The following is a 14,779-nucleotide window of genomic DNA, read 5'->3' on the forward strand; positions in this document are numbered from 1 at the left end:
TGAGATAGTGGTCTGTTCATTCCACATCTTCTGAAATTTTCCATTCTAAGACAGCATTTATCTTGCTATTTTAAAATATATTTACTATTCAAATCTAGGTATTGGTCTAGTTGAGACTATGTGAGAAAAACAAGGGGTGAGATGCAAAGTTGTTATAAAGAAAACAGCAAAGAAAAAAATTGTCCAAAAAATTAATTTAAAAAGTATGGTACATGCTACAATGTTATTGTCATTATATGTCATTTTAACAAATGTGTATACTGATGTGAAAAGATATCCAACTTATGTTGTCACGTTAAAACAAGTTGCAGTACGTTATGTAGAATAAATTAATTTTTTGTAAAATAATAATATACTAATGTAAATACTGAAACAATACCAGAGGAATATAAACAAAACTAATAAGTGTGTGGTGTGCTGGAAAGACTGGGAGGAGAGGATAGATTATGAGTGACTTTTTTACTGTCTAGGTTTTTTTTTTTTGGCTGCGCCATGTGGCTTGTGGAATCTTAGGGAGTCCTAACCAATGGACCACCAGGGAATTCCCTACTTTTTAGGTTATACATTTCTGCAATACATATTTTAGTTTTACTAAAAGCACATATTATTATTTTTTTTTACTAAAAGCACATATTATTTTGTTAGCAGAAAATACAGTACAGATAATTTAAAAGTTACAAAAAAGGAGGGGTAGTTATAGAGAGCTAGGCAAGAGACTACAAAGGGTTACAAGCAAAGAACTCAAGGCATATGCTCTCGGACATTTTTTTTCTTTCAAAGTTTAAAACTCTAATACTTTATTGTATGGTTAATACTCTTTTCAACTACCTCAAATCCTTTGTGGCACCTATAAGAACATTAATAAGTAAACTATTGGGAGGATATTGACAAGCCGTGAGAGAATCTGTTTTGGAATAAGTTTAGGAGTGACTACGTGGAAGAAAATTTGGACAGGCAGTGCTGATAAATTTGGCTACATAAATTCATGAAAACAAAGCAATGGCGATAAAATTGCTTGTGGAGGACAGACTCTGCGTCCTCAACCCTTATAGGAGGGAGGTTCCATTGAAGCTTTGTGAGCATAGGAGTGACGTATTGATGGTGCAAGCCATAGTAAAGGCAATACCAACCAGGAGGATCGATTTGGGGGCTATTGCAATAATGACACAAGAGGACATTAGTGGGGTAAGAGCTAATAGAAACACAGGAATGGGCAGGTAAGCAGGAAAAAAATCAGGATACTCAGTGCCATTCTCAGCTATTTCTATGGAGAATGAAGCTGAAACAGGCAAGGAGGAGAGAGTCATCTTAAAACAGAGAAATTAAGAGGTGTGCAGTCATGAAGTGAGCAGGAAGCAGAGAGAGAGAGTAAGACGTCTGATAAAGGAGAGGAATTTGCTTGCACTTTGGGAAGAGATCTCCTTCTGAACAGGTGTGGCTCTGTAGTTTTCTGACCAGCTCCCAGCAACCCCACTGAAACAGAACCCATAGGGAAAACTCTCAGAATGGACTACTATGGATCTAAAGGAGGACTGAGAATAAAGAGGAGAGGGAAAAAATCAGGAAACTTTTAAGAATGATTGATTTGCATATTCTTCCTCTTATTCCTTCAGGTTGATGGAGAAGGAGAGATGGGTGTTTCATTTAGTAAGTACCTATTTAGAAGCTAGTATATACTGGGCTCTGTTCATTAAAGCACAAAATCCTTCTAGATCCTACAAGGTAGTGCTAGTATCATGATCTCTAGTTTATGGCTGGGGAAATTGTTAACTAAATTGTCTAAGGTCACAGAGTCAGTGAAAGACAGAGCCAAGACTAGAATCCAGGTAGACTGGCTCCAGAGTCTAAGCTCTAACCACTACAGTAAGTGGCCTCTCTATCTGACCCAGGTCTCTGCTAGACAACCTTTTTTTTTTAATCAGATACCAGTATTGCTGAGTTCGTTTAATTCTCATAACAACATTCCCTGGTGTAGGTTATTACTTTAGTGACCAGTGTAAAGAGTCCTAGATTAAAGAGCAATCTAAGACATGATACAGGATAGAAGAATTCAAGGCATACTCAGGTAATGCTGTCACTGAAAAATGTGATTATCTTTAGTCATTAAAATTTTTTTTTCTTGGCTGCACCGTGCGACTTGCAGGATCTTAATTCCAAGACCAGGGATCAAACTGGGCCCCAGCAGTGAAAGCACCAAGTCCTAACCACTGGACTGCCAGGGAATTCCCTGAATATTATTTCTTTTTGGATTGGCAAGTAGCTTACTGACATTTAACTGTCTTCCATTTCCTGAGGATAAAATCTTTGGAGACAGTGGGGGGAAAAGCTAATCTGACCCATTCTTTCAAACAACAAGGGTTTGGGGGATTTCGTTGAATACCAGCACTTTGATATGAGCGGAGGGTGCCTGGTAAATACCCTCTGCTTCCTGCCCTTATGAAGTTTCCAGGCCACTGGGGCTAGGTGGGGGCAGGGATGGTAGCTACTTCCAGCATGGTCACCATCAGTTTCCTTCCTCTCCATATGCATGTGACATGCATCATTGAGAGGTACAACTTATTCTTGCCTTGAATCTGGACTTGCCTAGAATGCTCTGACCAAGAGAGTACGGCAGAATGATTCTACACTGATGCTGGGCCTGGCCTACAAGAGGACTGACATCTTCTGCCTTGGACTCTTAAGAGTCCTCAGCCACCATGGAAGACGTTTGTATTAGTCTGCTCTGGCTGCCATAACAAAAGACGAGGCTGTGTGGCTCAAACAACACAAATTAATTTTTTCGGTATATTTTCTGGAGACTGGAAGTCCAAGGTCAAGGTGTCAGCAGGGGTGGTTTCTCCTGAAGCCTCTCTCTTTGACGTACAGACAGCCACCTTGTCTCTGTGTTCTCACAGGGCCTTTCCTGTACACGTTTTTAATGGTGTTTGTTGTTGTTGTTGTAGTTGTTTGATTGGGCTAAGTGACTTTACTAGAGAAAGCCCGGATTACAAAGGACTTGAGCGTTGGTATTGGGGCCTTTCTTCGTGCGAAAGGTGAGCACAATATTTACAAAGCCCTAGTTGTACTGCATACACCTCTTGGCCTGACCCATCTTCTTTTTCTCCTGTTTGGCCACCTTGGGAGTCTGACCTCTTACTTTCCCAGCACCGGCCAGGGAACCGTGGACTTCACCTCTAAGCACGTGGCTGGCTACTTCCAGAGTGCTCAGAGCCTCCACCCCACACTGACCCACGGTAGCATCATCCTCCAGGATGAGGATGCTCCTGCCAGGAGCACGACTTGAGGGATGCCCTCCAGGGAAGCTACATGAGCCTTGATTTGGGCGACTGTCTCCTGACCCGTCACCTCGAGAGTGTGTAGCTCCTGGGCGAAGACACAGAACTGCATGTCGGCCACTGAACCGTGGGCACCACTGCCACTACCGCGAAGATGGAGTCGTGAAGAAAGAGCTTTAATGGCGCTTTTTGATGAACAGAAGTTTTTAGTTTTGATTAATTCCACTTCATCAACTTTTTTTTTTTTTTGGTTACTACTTTCTGCAACTCACATCCACATCCAGTCTTCATGCTCTAGGCCCCTAAACCGCACTCACCATGCCCCTTTCTGGTCTATACTAACTCGCCGGTTTTCTCCCCAGGTCTACACTGGCTCGCTCACTTCCCCGCTGAGCTCCCGCCAGTTCGGTTGGTTTGCCAGGCATCTTCTCGGGAACAGAGCCCGTGCTCTGTGTCCTTTCTGGGAATGAATAAAGGGAGTTCTCTCTTGTCCAGTCCGGGGGTCGGTTCCGGGTTGTTAGGATCCTTGAGCCACAGTGCCCCGGGGCTTGCAGGGAAAGGCAGAAAGAAGGGAGAGGAGAGAAATGCCAAATTATATCCCGGACTGAGAGGAAAGCCTCGCGAGTTCAGTCAAAGTTGCTGGCTCTACTGAGAAAGAAGGTTCAGTTAATTTTTAAGGATTTACATTCCCATTTTTTCGGATAAACCCTAGACTGCAAAAGAATTTAACAGCCCTTGGTGAGTGCACTTTCAGCACAATTGCAGATTTTACTCATTTGGGATAGAGGCGCCGGGCTGTCAGGATGGCCGAGTGGTCTAAGGCGCCAGACTCAAGCTGTAGTCTTCAAGCTTCCTTCCAGAGAGGTTTCTGGTCCCCGAATGGGGGCGTGGGTTCGAATCCCACTTCTGACAGACTGTTTTTCCTCCTGCTCTAAAAGCAACCACTACCACTTTCTCAGCCATTTTTTGTTTCCATTCATTCTTCTCTCTACTTTCCCTTTTACAGTCCTAACGACGGACCCTCAATTAGGAAAAGAAAGACTCTTTCTTTTCCGTTTTGGTTGCTACTTATCACGGATCACGTTTTGCTCTGCACTCTGGTTTGTTCATTAAAGACGTTTTTACTAAACGCTCGTTAACCCTGGGGAGTCCTGGGAGAAAAATGAGTCTGGTGGGAACAGAAAGACATGTACACAGACTCGGTGATTATAGGCTGCTCCTGAGCTCACGGGCCATTAGGATCGTAGTCTCATGTCCTTTCTCACTGCCCGAACCCATCAAAAATTAAAGTGCGGAAATTGAAAGCAGCGTGGTTCAGTCTGTTACAGGATTGGGATGTGAAAAGAAAAGGAAAGGTTCCACCGAGATTTGAACTCGGATCGCTGGATTCAGAGTCCAGAGTGCTAACCATTACACCATGGAACCCCTGTTGCATCAACCTTTCTACACTGTCCATCTGATATCTCTTTCCTTGTGCTTTCTAGTTTTTTTTTTTTTTTTTCTTCAATTAAGGTATAGTTGATTTACAATACTATATTCGTTTCAGGTATACAACATAGTGATTCAAAATTGTTATAGATTGTACTTCATTTAAAATTATTTTATCCTTGTGCTGTTTAATTAAAAAAATTTTTTTGATGAGAGAGATGTATAGAAAACAATTTAAAATGAAACGTGCCAGTTTAACCGAAAGCTCTGCCTCTTCTTCCTAATTGATTTGGTTGGTTGTTTTCATTTACGGGGGCGTTTTTTGGAGGGATGGAAAATCTCTGCTCTTTCAGCCGAAGGGCGACGGAGAAGCCAAAAGCAAGGATGGGAGGTGGGTGGGAGGGGACTTTCACTGATTGTTTCCACCGAGCCTGCTTCCCAGATTTCTATCCCTTGATGTCAGGGTCAGGGCAGGATCCTGATCCAAGAAAATGGATACCTCTGGAGGTTTTGATTTTGCCTTCATTTCCGACCCACGCAAAGGCAAATTGGATTTTAATCTTGTCGTTCAAAAGGGAGAAAAACATTAACATCTTTTTTCTACAGCTTCGCTTATTCATTCTAGGATACTTGCCTCCAGAGCAACTTGGAGTTTCTTGGTGCTTCCTGCTTAGCTGTAATCATGGGCTTGCCATTTTAAAATCTGTCCTCCCTCTCCGAGATGCCTTAAGTGCAGGACCGGTTCTCATTCCTCTTTATCACCCTAAGGTCTGGTACATAGTAGAAGCTTAATCAATGGCTAGTTGTATGAATGCCTAGATGAAAGGTGGAATGAATGAATGCATGCATGAATGAACGAACGAGTGAATAAATAATCAGGTAGCCCAGCGCTGGACTTTTTTGAATGTTTCTTTTTCCTTCTCTCCATAGGCTAAATCTGACAAGTCTAAAGGGCATGATTGTTTCTTTTTTGGGGGTGAGGGGTTCCTTTCCAGGTCCTAGCTCCCAGGTGGACATTCCAGTGTTCATATGGCCACACAAATATGTCCTCGAATGTGGATGGCCAAGAGAGGATGTCATAGTGCTGGATATAGTCATTTATTTCTCTAAACTTTAACTTTATTAACATAGCATGATTATTTAACTGTTAAGAACAACATATAATAAAGAGATCATACATGTAGGTAGCATCACTGGAAGAAACACTCAGGTATAAATTACTACTTTAGTCAGTCTAAATATTAATTACTGGCCAGTCATTCTTCATGTGCCTCTGGTAGTCTCCCAAGGCTGAATTGCTTAGGAATCCCTGAATCATTTTCTGGCTTTCATCCTTTTGTTGTAACTCCATCCAAGCAAGGTGCCTGTCAAGAAATAGCTACTCAATAAATATGGGTTGAAGTGCATATATCTTTTGGAAGGTGGAGAGGGAAGCAGTGAAATTCAAAGACTTTTGGCCAGGTCACCATAGAGTTCTCCTAAGTGTCTATTCCTTCCCTCCATGCACATAAACTCTCCGTTCTATCTTCTTGAGTCTCCTAGCCTTAAAAGACGGTCTAAGTTATCTCAGATCCAGCTGAATAATGGACCAAGTCTTTCTTCCGCAGTATAGGTGGCACATTTTTTATTCCATGAGCCACAAGCTTATTTCTTAAAGAAAAATGTCCATTGGTTTTAAAATTACACCAGAACCTCAAAAGCCCACTATTCAATTATAAGCTTTAAACTGCTCTCTGAGGATAGGCAAGGCAGAAGGGGTATAAATGAATGTTTTTCAGTCTTAGCACATTTATATCCCAGGAAAGGGTAGGGAGTATAGAGCTGGAAGATAGTACAGATGGCCGTGGGTTGGTTTATTTATTTGTGAGTGTGGAGTTCAGAAGACTACACTTTTTTCTTGGAATCGCTCATGGTTGGTTCATAAATATTGCAAGGTGAATGCAAACAAAGACTGCTGAGGGGGATGACTGGGGGAAGAGATGACTGGGACCCACAATACAGAAGTAATGTGATCCCTGGCAATCTGCGCAAGAATGATTTGCAGTAACCTGGTAGCAGAGCTGAATCCAGAAAGAGCAAGTCAGTGTGGCGTAATCAGAGTCAAGAACCAAGTTTAGCTGGAGTGTCCTGTAGAAATGGGGCTTCAGAACACAAGACTCTACCTCAAACTGAAGACCTCAACGTCTTCCGGGATCCTCAACTCTGTGTACCTTGCTCATTTCACAATTAGAAAGATATTCTTTCATGTATTTATATATTTATTCACTGATACTTACTACAAATATCTATTTAGTTTTCATGATGTGGGGAAGTGAGAGAAATATGGTTCTATATCTGACAAAGCTTATGACGCATGGGGAAAAGCAGATGATTACACAAAAATTTCCCAAAGTTATGATAAATGCTAAAATAAGTGATGGATCAAGTGATAACAGAGCATGGCCAAAGCATACCAACAGGAATACCCAATTAAGGGCAGGTAGCAATGAGGAAAGCCTGCCAAAGAAGGGATGGCTAAGCTGAGGCCTGCTACAGGCTCCCCAGCATGTTCCATTTCTCTTTCGCAGTATTTATCAGACTGGGATTTTTTTGAACAATTCATTTGTGGACTCGTGGATTCACTTATTCGACTTATGAAATAAATATCTACTCATCCTAACAACTCAAACAAAAGTGCCTAAAGTAGAATTTATAATCTCCCCCTTCCCTATCCTCTGACACTGTTATCACTGGAAACATTGAAATGTGTTCTTCTATACATTGTACTGTTGTACTGTCCTTTATTTTGGTAACTATATATCTACAATGTCATTCATAGTTCAGTTGCATTCTTTACCGTAGAAATTGTATCATCTTGGGGCTTTATGCGTCTAATGCTTGTCTTCTCTACACTGCACCAGGGCAGGGACCCTCTCCTTTGTTTCCTTCCGGATCCTCAGTGCCTAATTGTAATTCTGGAGGGAGAGATCAAGGGAGGCTTCCAGGAGAGAGCAACTACCTTGCTGAGGTGTAGAGGATAAGAAGCTTTGAGGGCAGAGAGAATTGCTTGGAGCAGAGACTGAGGGCGCCCAATGGAAGACGCAGAGACGCGCGCAGTGAGGGGGGAAGCGCCTCTAGACCGTGTGACCTGAGAGGCAGTTGAGTGGCAAGGCGAGGCGCCTTGCATAGAGTCGCCACAGCTCAGATCAGCATAATTAGGATTCAAAATGTGAAATGAGAAGGCTTCGGGGATGCTGAGAACCGCGGCCGGGCAGGACCTGTCTCCAGTTGCAAGTGGATTCAGGGAGACTGACAGCTACTCACTGTTCCACCATTTATTGAATAAGGTAATAAGTAAGAACTGTATCTACGGGGCCTAAGTACCTAGTAGGTAACACATAGTAGGAGCTGATTTCTTTTCTTTTCTTTTTTTTTTTTACATAAACGAATGAATTAAATGAAGGTCTGTTATACGTTCGAAACTATTGGGTGATGAAACTACAATAATGGAGTAAGTACCACGCAGAGTAGATGCTCATTAACTTTTTGTTAATTGAAATAATCAGTTGAAGGCCTGTCATGTGATGAACACTGTTTTGGGGGACAGTGCATATGGGTGTTATCTCTGGCCTCTGGGAAAAGCAGAAGTGGTAGGAGAGGAACCTACCTGAACTTGGAGCCTGTGAGAACTGTGTATATTGGACGTGAAAGAGTACCTCTACTCAGACAACGGTGAGGGGAAAAAGGTCACTGGCAGCGGTGGGATTCGAACCCACGCCCCCGAAGAGACTGGAGCCTTAATCCAGCGCCTTAGACCGCTCGGCCACGCTACCTTCTACAATATGGGGTTTTACATGCATGTCATCTGACCCAAACTGCGCCCGTTTCAGGTTCTTTTTCTCTCCCCCCCACCTCACCCGTGCCCCCGCCACTCTGAGCTGTCTCCGCGGGCCCTTCCTCCAGCGTTCCCCTCTCCACTCCCAGCACAACCCGAGAACCCCCTGACCCCTGACACTTTGCTTTCTCATGGCTCCCAGGTTCACCGTGAACGGCGACGGCGCAGGTGGCGCGGGAGGAGGCTCCTGCCTCGTCTGTCATCAGCATAGGAAAAAGGAGTCACGCAGACTGACAGTTCCAGTGGATGCTGTGGGTTCCAGATCCACTTGGACTTCAGGGAGTAAGCCCCCGGACTTCAGGAGTCAGCAAGTCTGGGCGTTTGGCTTGAGCCCGGGAGCCGCCAAGGAGAAATGAGGAAAGAATCTTGAGGCCCCCTCCCTTCCTCACCCTCCTTCATCTATCTCAGGAGACCAAGCTCCTCCATGGAACCTCACGAGGGAGGCAAAGAGTACGGTCCTTGTTATTTAAGTCTTGTTTGCCTTTCAGAAGGTAGCCCATCTCCACAGGCCCCGGTCATACCCGAGCAGAACTTCTGCAAAGTCCGCACTCAGTTGCCCTCACCGCCCCTAAAGTCTTCGCAGGAAAGTTTGCAGGGGAAACGGGGCTGGGCCGGTAGTCGAGCCCTTACCTTGTTCTGTGTCGCTTTGCCATCCAAACTTCGAATATTTTAGAGGCGAATTAAACCATGGTTCCGCCTTCCTTTGAAACACTGTGATTCAGAGAATTCTAAAAATGATTCCTTTAATAAAGTTGGTAGATGTGTTGTAGAAGTAGCAGTCGCAGTTGCCTCCTTAGCGCAGTAGGCAGCGCGTCAGTCTCATAATCTGAAGGTCCTGAGTTCGAACCTCAGAGGGGGCAACGTCAAGTTTTTCTTCCGTTTGCGTATAAAAAAAGGAAAATTCGGAGGAAATTGCTTTGATGAAACTAAACGAGAATTTTTTTGTTTAACAGAACCATGTACTGTTCAGATACAAAATAGTAATTTTCAGTAAGATTAAATACTCCAAAAGTCTTTTTATACCAATTGTAGATGGAGCTAGGAGACTTTTAGACTGACTTGTTACAAAAACATTAAGGTCAAGAAACTTACTGGTTGAGAGGGAGAAGGGGATGGAGGGTTACACTGGGGATGTGGAAGATGTAGTATGATGTGCAAAACATTTCTATTAATTATTGATTATCTTTTGCCATTCTTCTGGAATTACCACCAGATCACAAACGCCATCCTACATGAAAAAGAAAACATTTCCCCCCCTTCAGTCTCTGCATTGGACTTCTTTTCCTGCTTCCAGTGTTCTTGACTGGGTCTCTAGGTCATCCAAACTGCAAAATACAGGAAAGAGTAACAAGAGAAACAGGAAACGAAGAAAGAAGAAGTGATATTTAGAGAGACAGGATAAGCACCTGGCTCAAATAAAAACAAGCAAGAATCAAAGCAGAAATAAGGACACAGAGAACAAACGTATAGATACCAAGGGGGGAAGGGAGGGTGGGATGAACTGGGAGCTTGGGATTGATATATATACACTACTATGTATAAAATAGGTAACTAATGAGAACCTACTGTATAGCACAGGGAACTCAGTGCTCTGTGGTGACCTAAACGGGAAGGAAATCCAAAAAAGAGAGAATATATGTATATGTATAGCTGATTCACCTTGCTGTACAGTGGAAACTAACATAACATTTTAAAGCAACTATACTCCAATAAAAATTAATTTTAAAAAAGCAAGATTGATATTTAATATCCAGCTCTTAACATCTCAGCTTGTTGAGTGGGAGGTATTGAACAGATATTTATTGAGCACCTACTATGTGCCAAGCACTGTTCAAAGCTGTGTCCCTTACTATTAATCCATTCCCGCTCAGCTTCAAATTCACCCTCTTCTGTGATGTTGGCTCTGGCCATCTGCAAATTACATATCTAAAACTTTGTCAGTTGGCTTTCTCTTAGGTTCTGTCAATAAGAGGAACTAGAAGGAGCCGGGGAGGCAGGAGAAGAGAAGAGGAACTGTCTTCTGAATTTTGCTATTCCAGTCAGGGATGCTCCAACAATGGTAGTTGATTCCAACCACCATTCTCTTTGTGCTCTTCCTCAGAGGCCCAACCCCTACCCGTTTTTCCCCTCCTCCCTAGAAGGTGGTAACTACTTTCCATAGTTATTATCTCTGGGTTACCACAGTGTTCTCAGTTGAAATACCTGGTGTTGTTTCTGAACTAGACCTTGACTGATACATAGGGGCTAGGGATACCACACTGTACACAACAGAAATTGCTCCTGATCTCATGGACTTTACTATGTTTGAGTGGGACATGGTAGACTGCAAATCTGAATTTTTAACAGCAAGCTCAGGAGATCAGATCTGAATGCAATCAGCTGAACAAGTTTTTGGAACCTCTCTGCACATATCCAGTTATCTCATATTGACTATTGTGGGGAAGGTCACTTCCTCCCAAGATTCTCCTTTTTTTGTCTGATCACTCACGGATTGCCTGCTGATCAGAACTGGCAGCAGTACCCTCAGGTATCCACAAGTCAGATCAAGAACGGAGCAAACACTCCATGCTTTCCAAAGAATTCTCAAAAGATCCAAAGTGCCCTTTCTTATTCTGCTTTATTGCTGCCTTTCCAAGTAAAGGGTTTATTAAGGCAATGCCCTACTGAGAGAAATGAATTAGTTTGACACCACTTCCTCTCTAGGTGCCCAGGAAGAGTCTGGGCCCAAGTCTTCTGCTTCTTTCCAAATGTTCCCAGTCTCTGCACCATTCCCCAACACTGCCAAATAGTCAGTAGGTCAAGTCTACATGGCTACACAGTAACCTAATTTGTGTTTTCCTATCATCTCTTGCCTCACGCTGACACATTTCTTTACATGAAACCAACATAATCTTTTTGAAATCATCTCTGACCATGTTGCTCCTCTCTGCTTAAAATCCCCAGTGACTTTATATTGCTGCAAGGATGAAGTTTGTACTCTGCACTCCTAGCCGTAACCTCTGAGCCTGTCTGTCTCTCATCTGTCCCTGCCTTTCTGTTTACCTTGCCCCCCACCTCCATCAGTATTGTCCCAAGATATCTGCACTCAAGCACCTCAGGCCTTCTTTAAGTTCTCTGAAAGTATTCTGCTTTTTTGCTCTTCCTAAAATGCTGGAGTCATGTTTTTGTCTAATCTATTACTATTAAACTGTTGGTTCTCAGTTTAAACATCATGTCTTGGGAAAAGTCTTCTCTTACCCCCTGGAAGAGGTCACCTCCCTCTATAATCCACTGTCTTGGAGATATGGGGTGGGGGACACCTATAGCTTGCATACGTTTACCTTAATTTTCTACCTCTATGCTCCCTTTATCCCTACTTAAGTCTATTAACATTTTCCATTTTATCTTATTACAGTGAAGTTGTGTAGACCACCTCAAATCTATTTTGAATAGTGGCATGAATAAATACATAAGTTAGAAATGTACTACGTACCATTGTGGTAAACCCAACCTTTGAGGAAGAAATTTCTGTTGCAGGATTTAAGGGAGGAAAGTGGATGAGAGATTAAGTAATTTGTCTAAGGTGGCACAACCAACCAATTAAATATGATTTTCTAATTCATCTATTTTATAATAAAAATAATAATGATGATAACACCTAACTTTCATTGAACTGTTAGCATGACCCAGACACTATTCCAAAAGTTTACGTGTATTATCTCATTTAATTTGGAAACTCTGGTCATGAGATTATACTTGTTTGTTTCTCTACAAACCTCAATAACCTGTACTTTTTCCTAAGAACATTTATCACAATGGCTGTTTAAACATTTATGGTGTAATTCATTGTTTAAAAGGCTGACTCTCCCTTCTAAAGGGTAAACTCCATGAAGGCTGAGGTGGTGGCTTTCCACTGCTGTAAACCAGGGGCAAAGCAGAGCTCCTTGCTCAGAGTAAGTTCTCAAAACCTAGTTGTTAAGAGCTTTTTCTGCTAGGCATTCTTAAGGTCTGGGGGGAGACTGGAACACAAATTGTGAAGATGAAGCACAAGACGGTCCAGGTGATTACATCTCTAGTAACATACAACTTTTAGAAGTAATTGTTTATATTACTCAAATATGAGCGTTATCTTTTTCTTATGACCTGGGGGCAGAAGTAGTTGTGAGCCATATTCAAAGAGGCAGGAATGGAATTAGGAATAAAGGAAAGGAACATGAACAGAATTGGAACTTTGTTCATATACTTTTCTTCACATTAGGATGTACAGGAAACATGCTGCAACAAAAGGGGACTGGGTAGTTCACTCGGTAGAGCATCAGACTTTTAATCTAAGGGTCTAGGGTTCAAGTCCCTGTTCAGGCGTCGCTTTTGACTTTTACCATCCAGTTCTGACTCCACCCTTGCAAACCATCCATCTCTTTACACGGTATGTGTAAGTGACTCAGGCAAACGCCAACGCCGAGGTGAATAGATGGGACCTTTACTGTAAGATGAAGGGAGCTAGCATTTAAGGAGAGCCTTAGAGTACATGGCTTTGTACCAGAACCAAATAATTTCCTAAGTGTGAAGTAAGAGTTGGTAAATGAGTGGCTGAGGAGGTGTTTCTGGACATCAAAGTGCCATAAAGGTAACAAGAATATCTAACCAATGATAATGTAACTTTATTTAGAAATATACTATGATCAGAATTCCATCTCTTCCCAGAGGCAGCCAACCCACAGCTTGGCTTGGTTGGCTTTTTGGTGGTGAATGCGCCAGACCATCATTGCCTAATATCATAGTCATTAATATTTTATTACTTCCTTACTCTGATTATAGGTTCACAGAGCAATCTTCTAATGTTCTTTGCTTCCCACTATAGAGTTTATTTTACAAGGGAAAGAATATGCTGGTCAACCATCAGTGCGGCTATAATATGTTCATACTCTGGCTTGGAACGTCTCTGACATTTGGTTATTGCGAGTCAGTCCTGTAAGCCTGGAAAAATCTGGGTGAATTAAAAACTAGTTTCTGATTCTACAAAGAGGAGGAACAGATTCAGAATAGTGGCTCCAACAAGAATCAAGATTCTCTAAGGAACGGCCCGAACAGCCAGACCATCCAGCTATTTGGCGTCTCTACAGTCCTTAACTGCAGCTCTTAAACTGTAGCAGATGTAGGCTCCTGGAATCAGAGGCTGAGGGTCTAGAAGACACTGTTAAGATGTTCCCTAGTATATACCTTTTTCATTCTGCACCAGAATGAACTGTTGAGAGAACTATCCTGAAATACAGGTCCAGATATTTAGCAGGAGCAGCCTAAGTATTGCCCTCTCTTTTTCCAGCACGGACTGGGCCAGAGAAGTATGCCTGCAGGATGAACTTCAGTAGGTGTGACTCCTGTGGGGATTACTGCAAAAATCCAAATTTGAGATGTTGACCGCCGGGAGTAATATAGCGGTAGGGAATATGGCAAAAAAAAACCCAAAACAAAAACAAAGTAACGTTAAATATGCTAATTAATTCACTGACTTATTTGACAAGTGTTTATTGTTTGTCTGATACTGTGCTAGGCACTGGAAATACAGGAGTGGATAAAACAGACATACTTCTTAGGACACTAGCCACTGAATTTAAGCCCCACCCCCACCCCCATCCAGTATGATCTCATGTAAATTTAACTAATGACATCTGCAAAGACTCTATTTCCAAATAAGGTCGCGTTCTGAGGTTCTGGGTGGGCGGGCATACATTTTTGTGGAACAATATTCAGTGTAGTACAGATGGGAAACCAGTTAGGACCAGATTAGATAGGGAGGCCAGGGCAAGGAGATGGCATGTATATATGAAGAGGAAACAAGAAGACTTACTGAGAAAACTGAATGTCAGATTTTCATATATCTGTCCATTCAATTTTTTTCCCCAATAAATTAGATTGCGCCAATAGGATACTGTTCCAAGAAGAAATAGCAATCAGAGGAACTTGGACAAGAGGTTGTCCACTGGAAGGAGCTGAAGATAACAAGTCATTACACATAAATAACATCTTTCCATATTTTTGCACCTACCAATCAGGAGGAAGAAAGCTTAGGCTTGAGCTCTTTGACCAGCACACAACTGGCCCAGTCACTAGGAAGTAGACTTTTGCCAGACGAAGGCGGTAACTGGTTGGTGGAGGGCGAGGGCAAAAATCAAGCTGCCCCCTCTGAGGTTCGAACTCAGGACCTTCAGATTATGAGACTGAC

At 42.5% G+C, this 14,779-nt stretch overlaps 1 pseudogene across 1 annotated transcript; it reads right to left on the reverse strand.

Moving 5' to 3' along the window:
* Positions 1 to 2,968: 2,968 nt before the first annotated feature.
* Positions 2,969 to 3,387, reverse strand: LOC309829119 (ubiquitin-like FUBI-ribosomal protein eS30 fusion protein; annotated as a pseudogene). The gene has a single exon. The product of its transcript is annotated as a ubiquitin-like FUBI-ribosomal protein eS30 fusion protein (transcript).
* Between the last annotated feature and the right edge of the window lie 11,392 nt (positions 3,388 to 14,779).

Source organism: Grampus griseus (assembly GCF_964374135.1).
Source record: "Grampus griseus genome assembly, chromosome: 10".
NCBI lineage: Eukaryota > Metazoa > Chordata > Mammalia > Artiodactyla > Delphinidae > Grampus > Grampus griseus.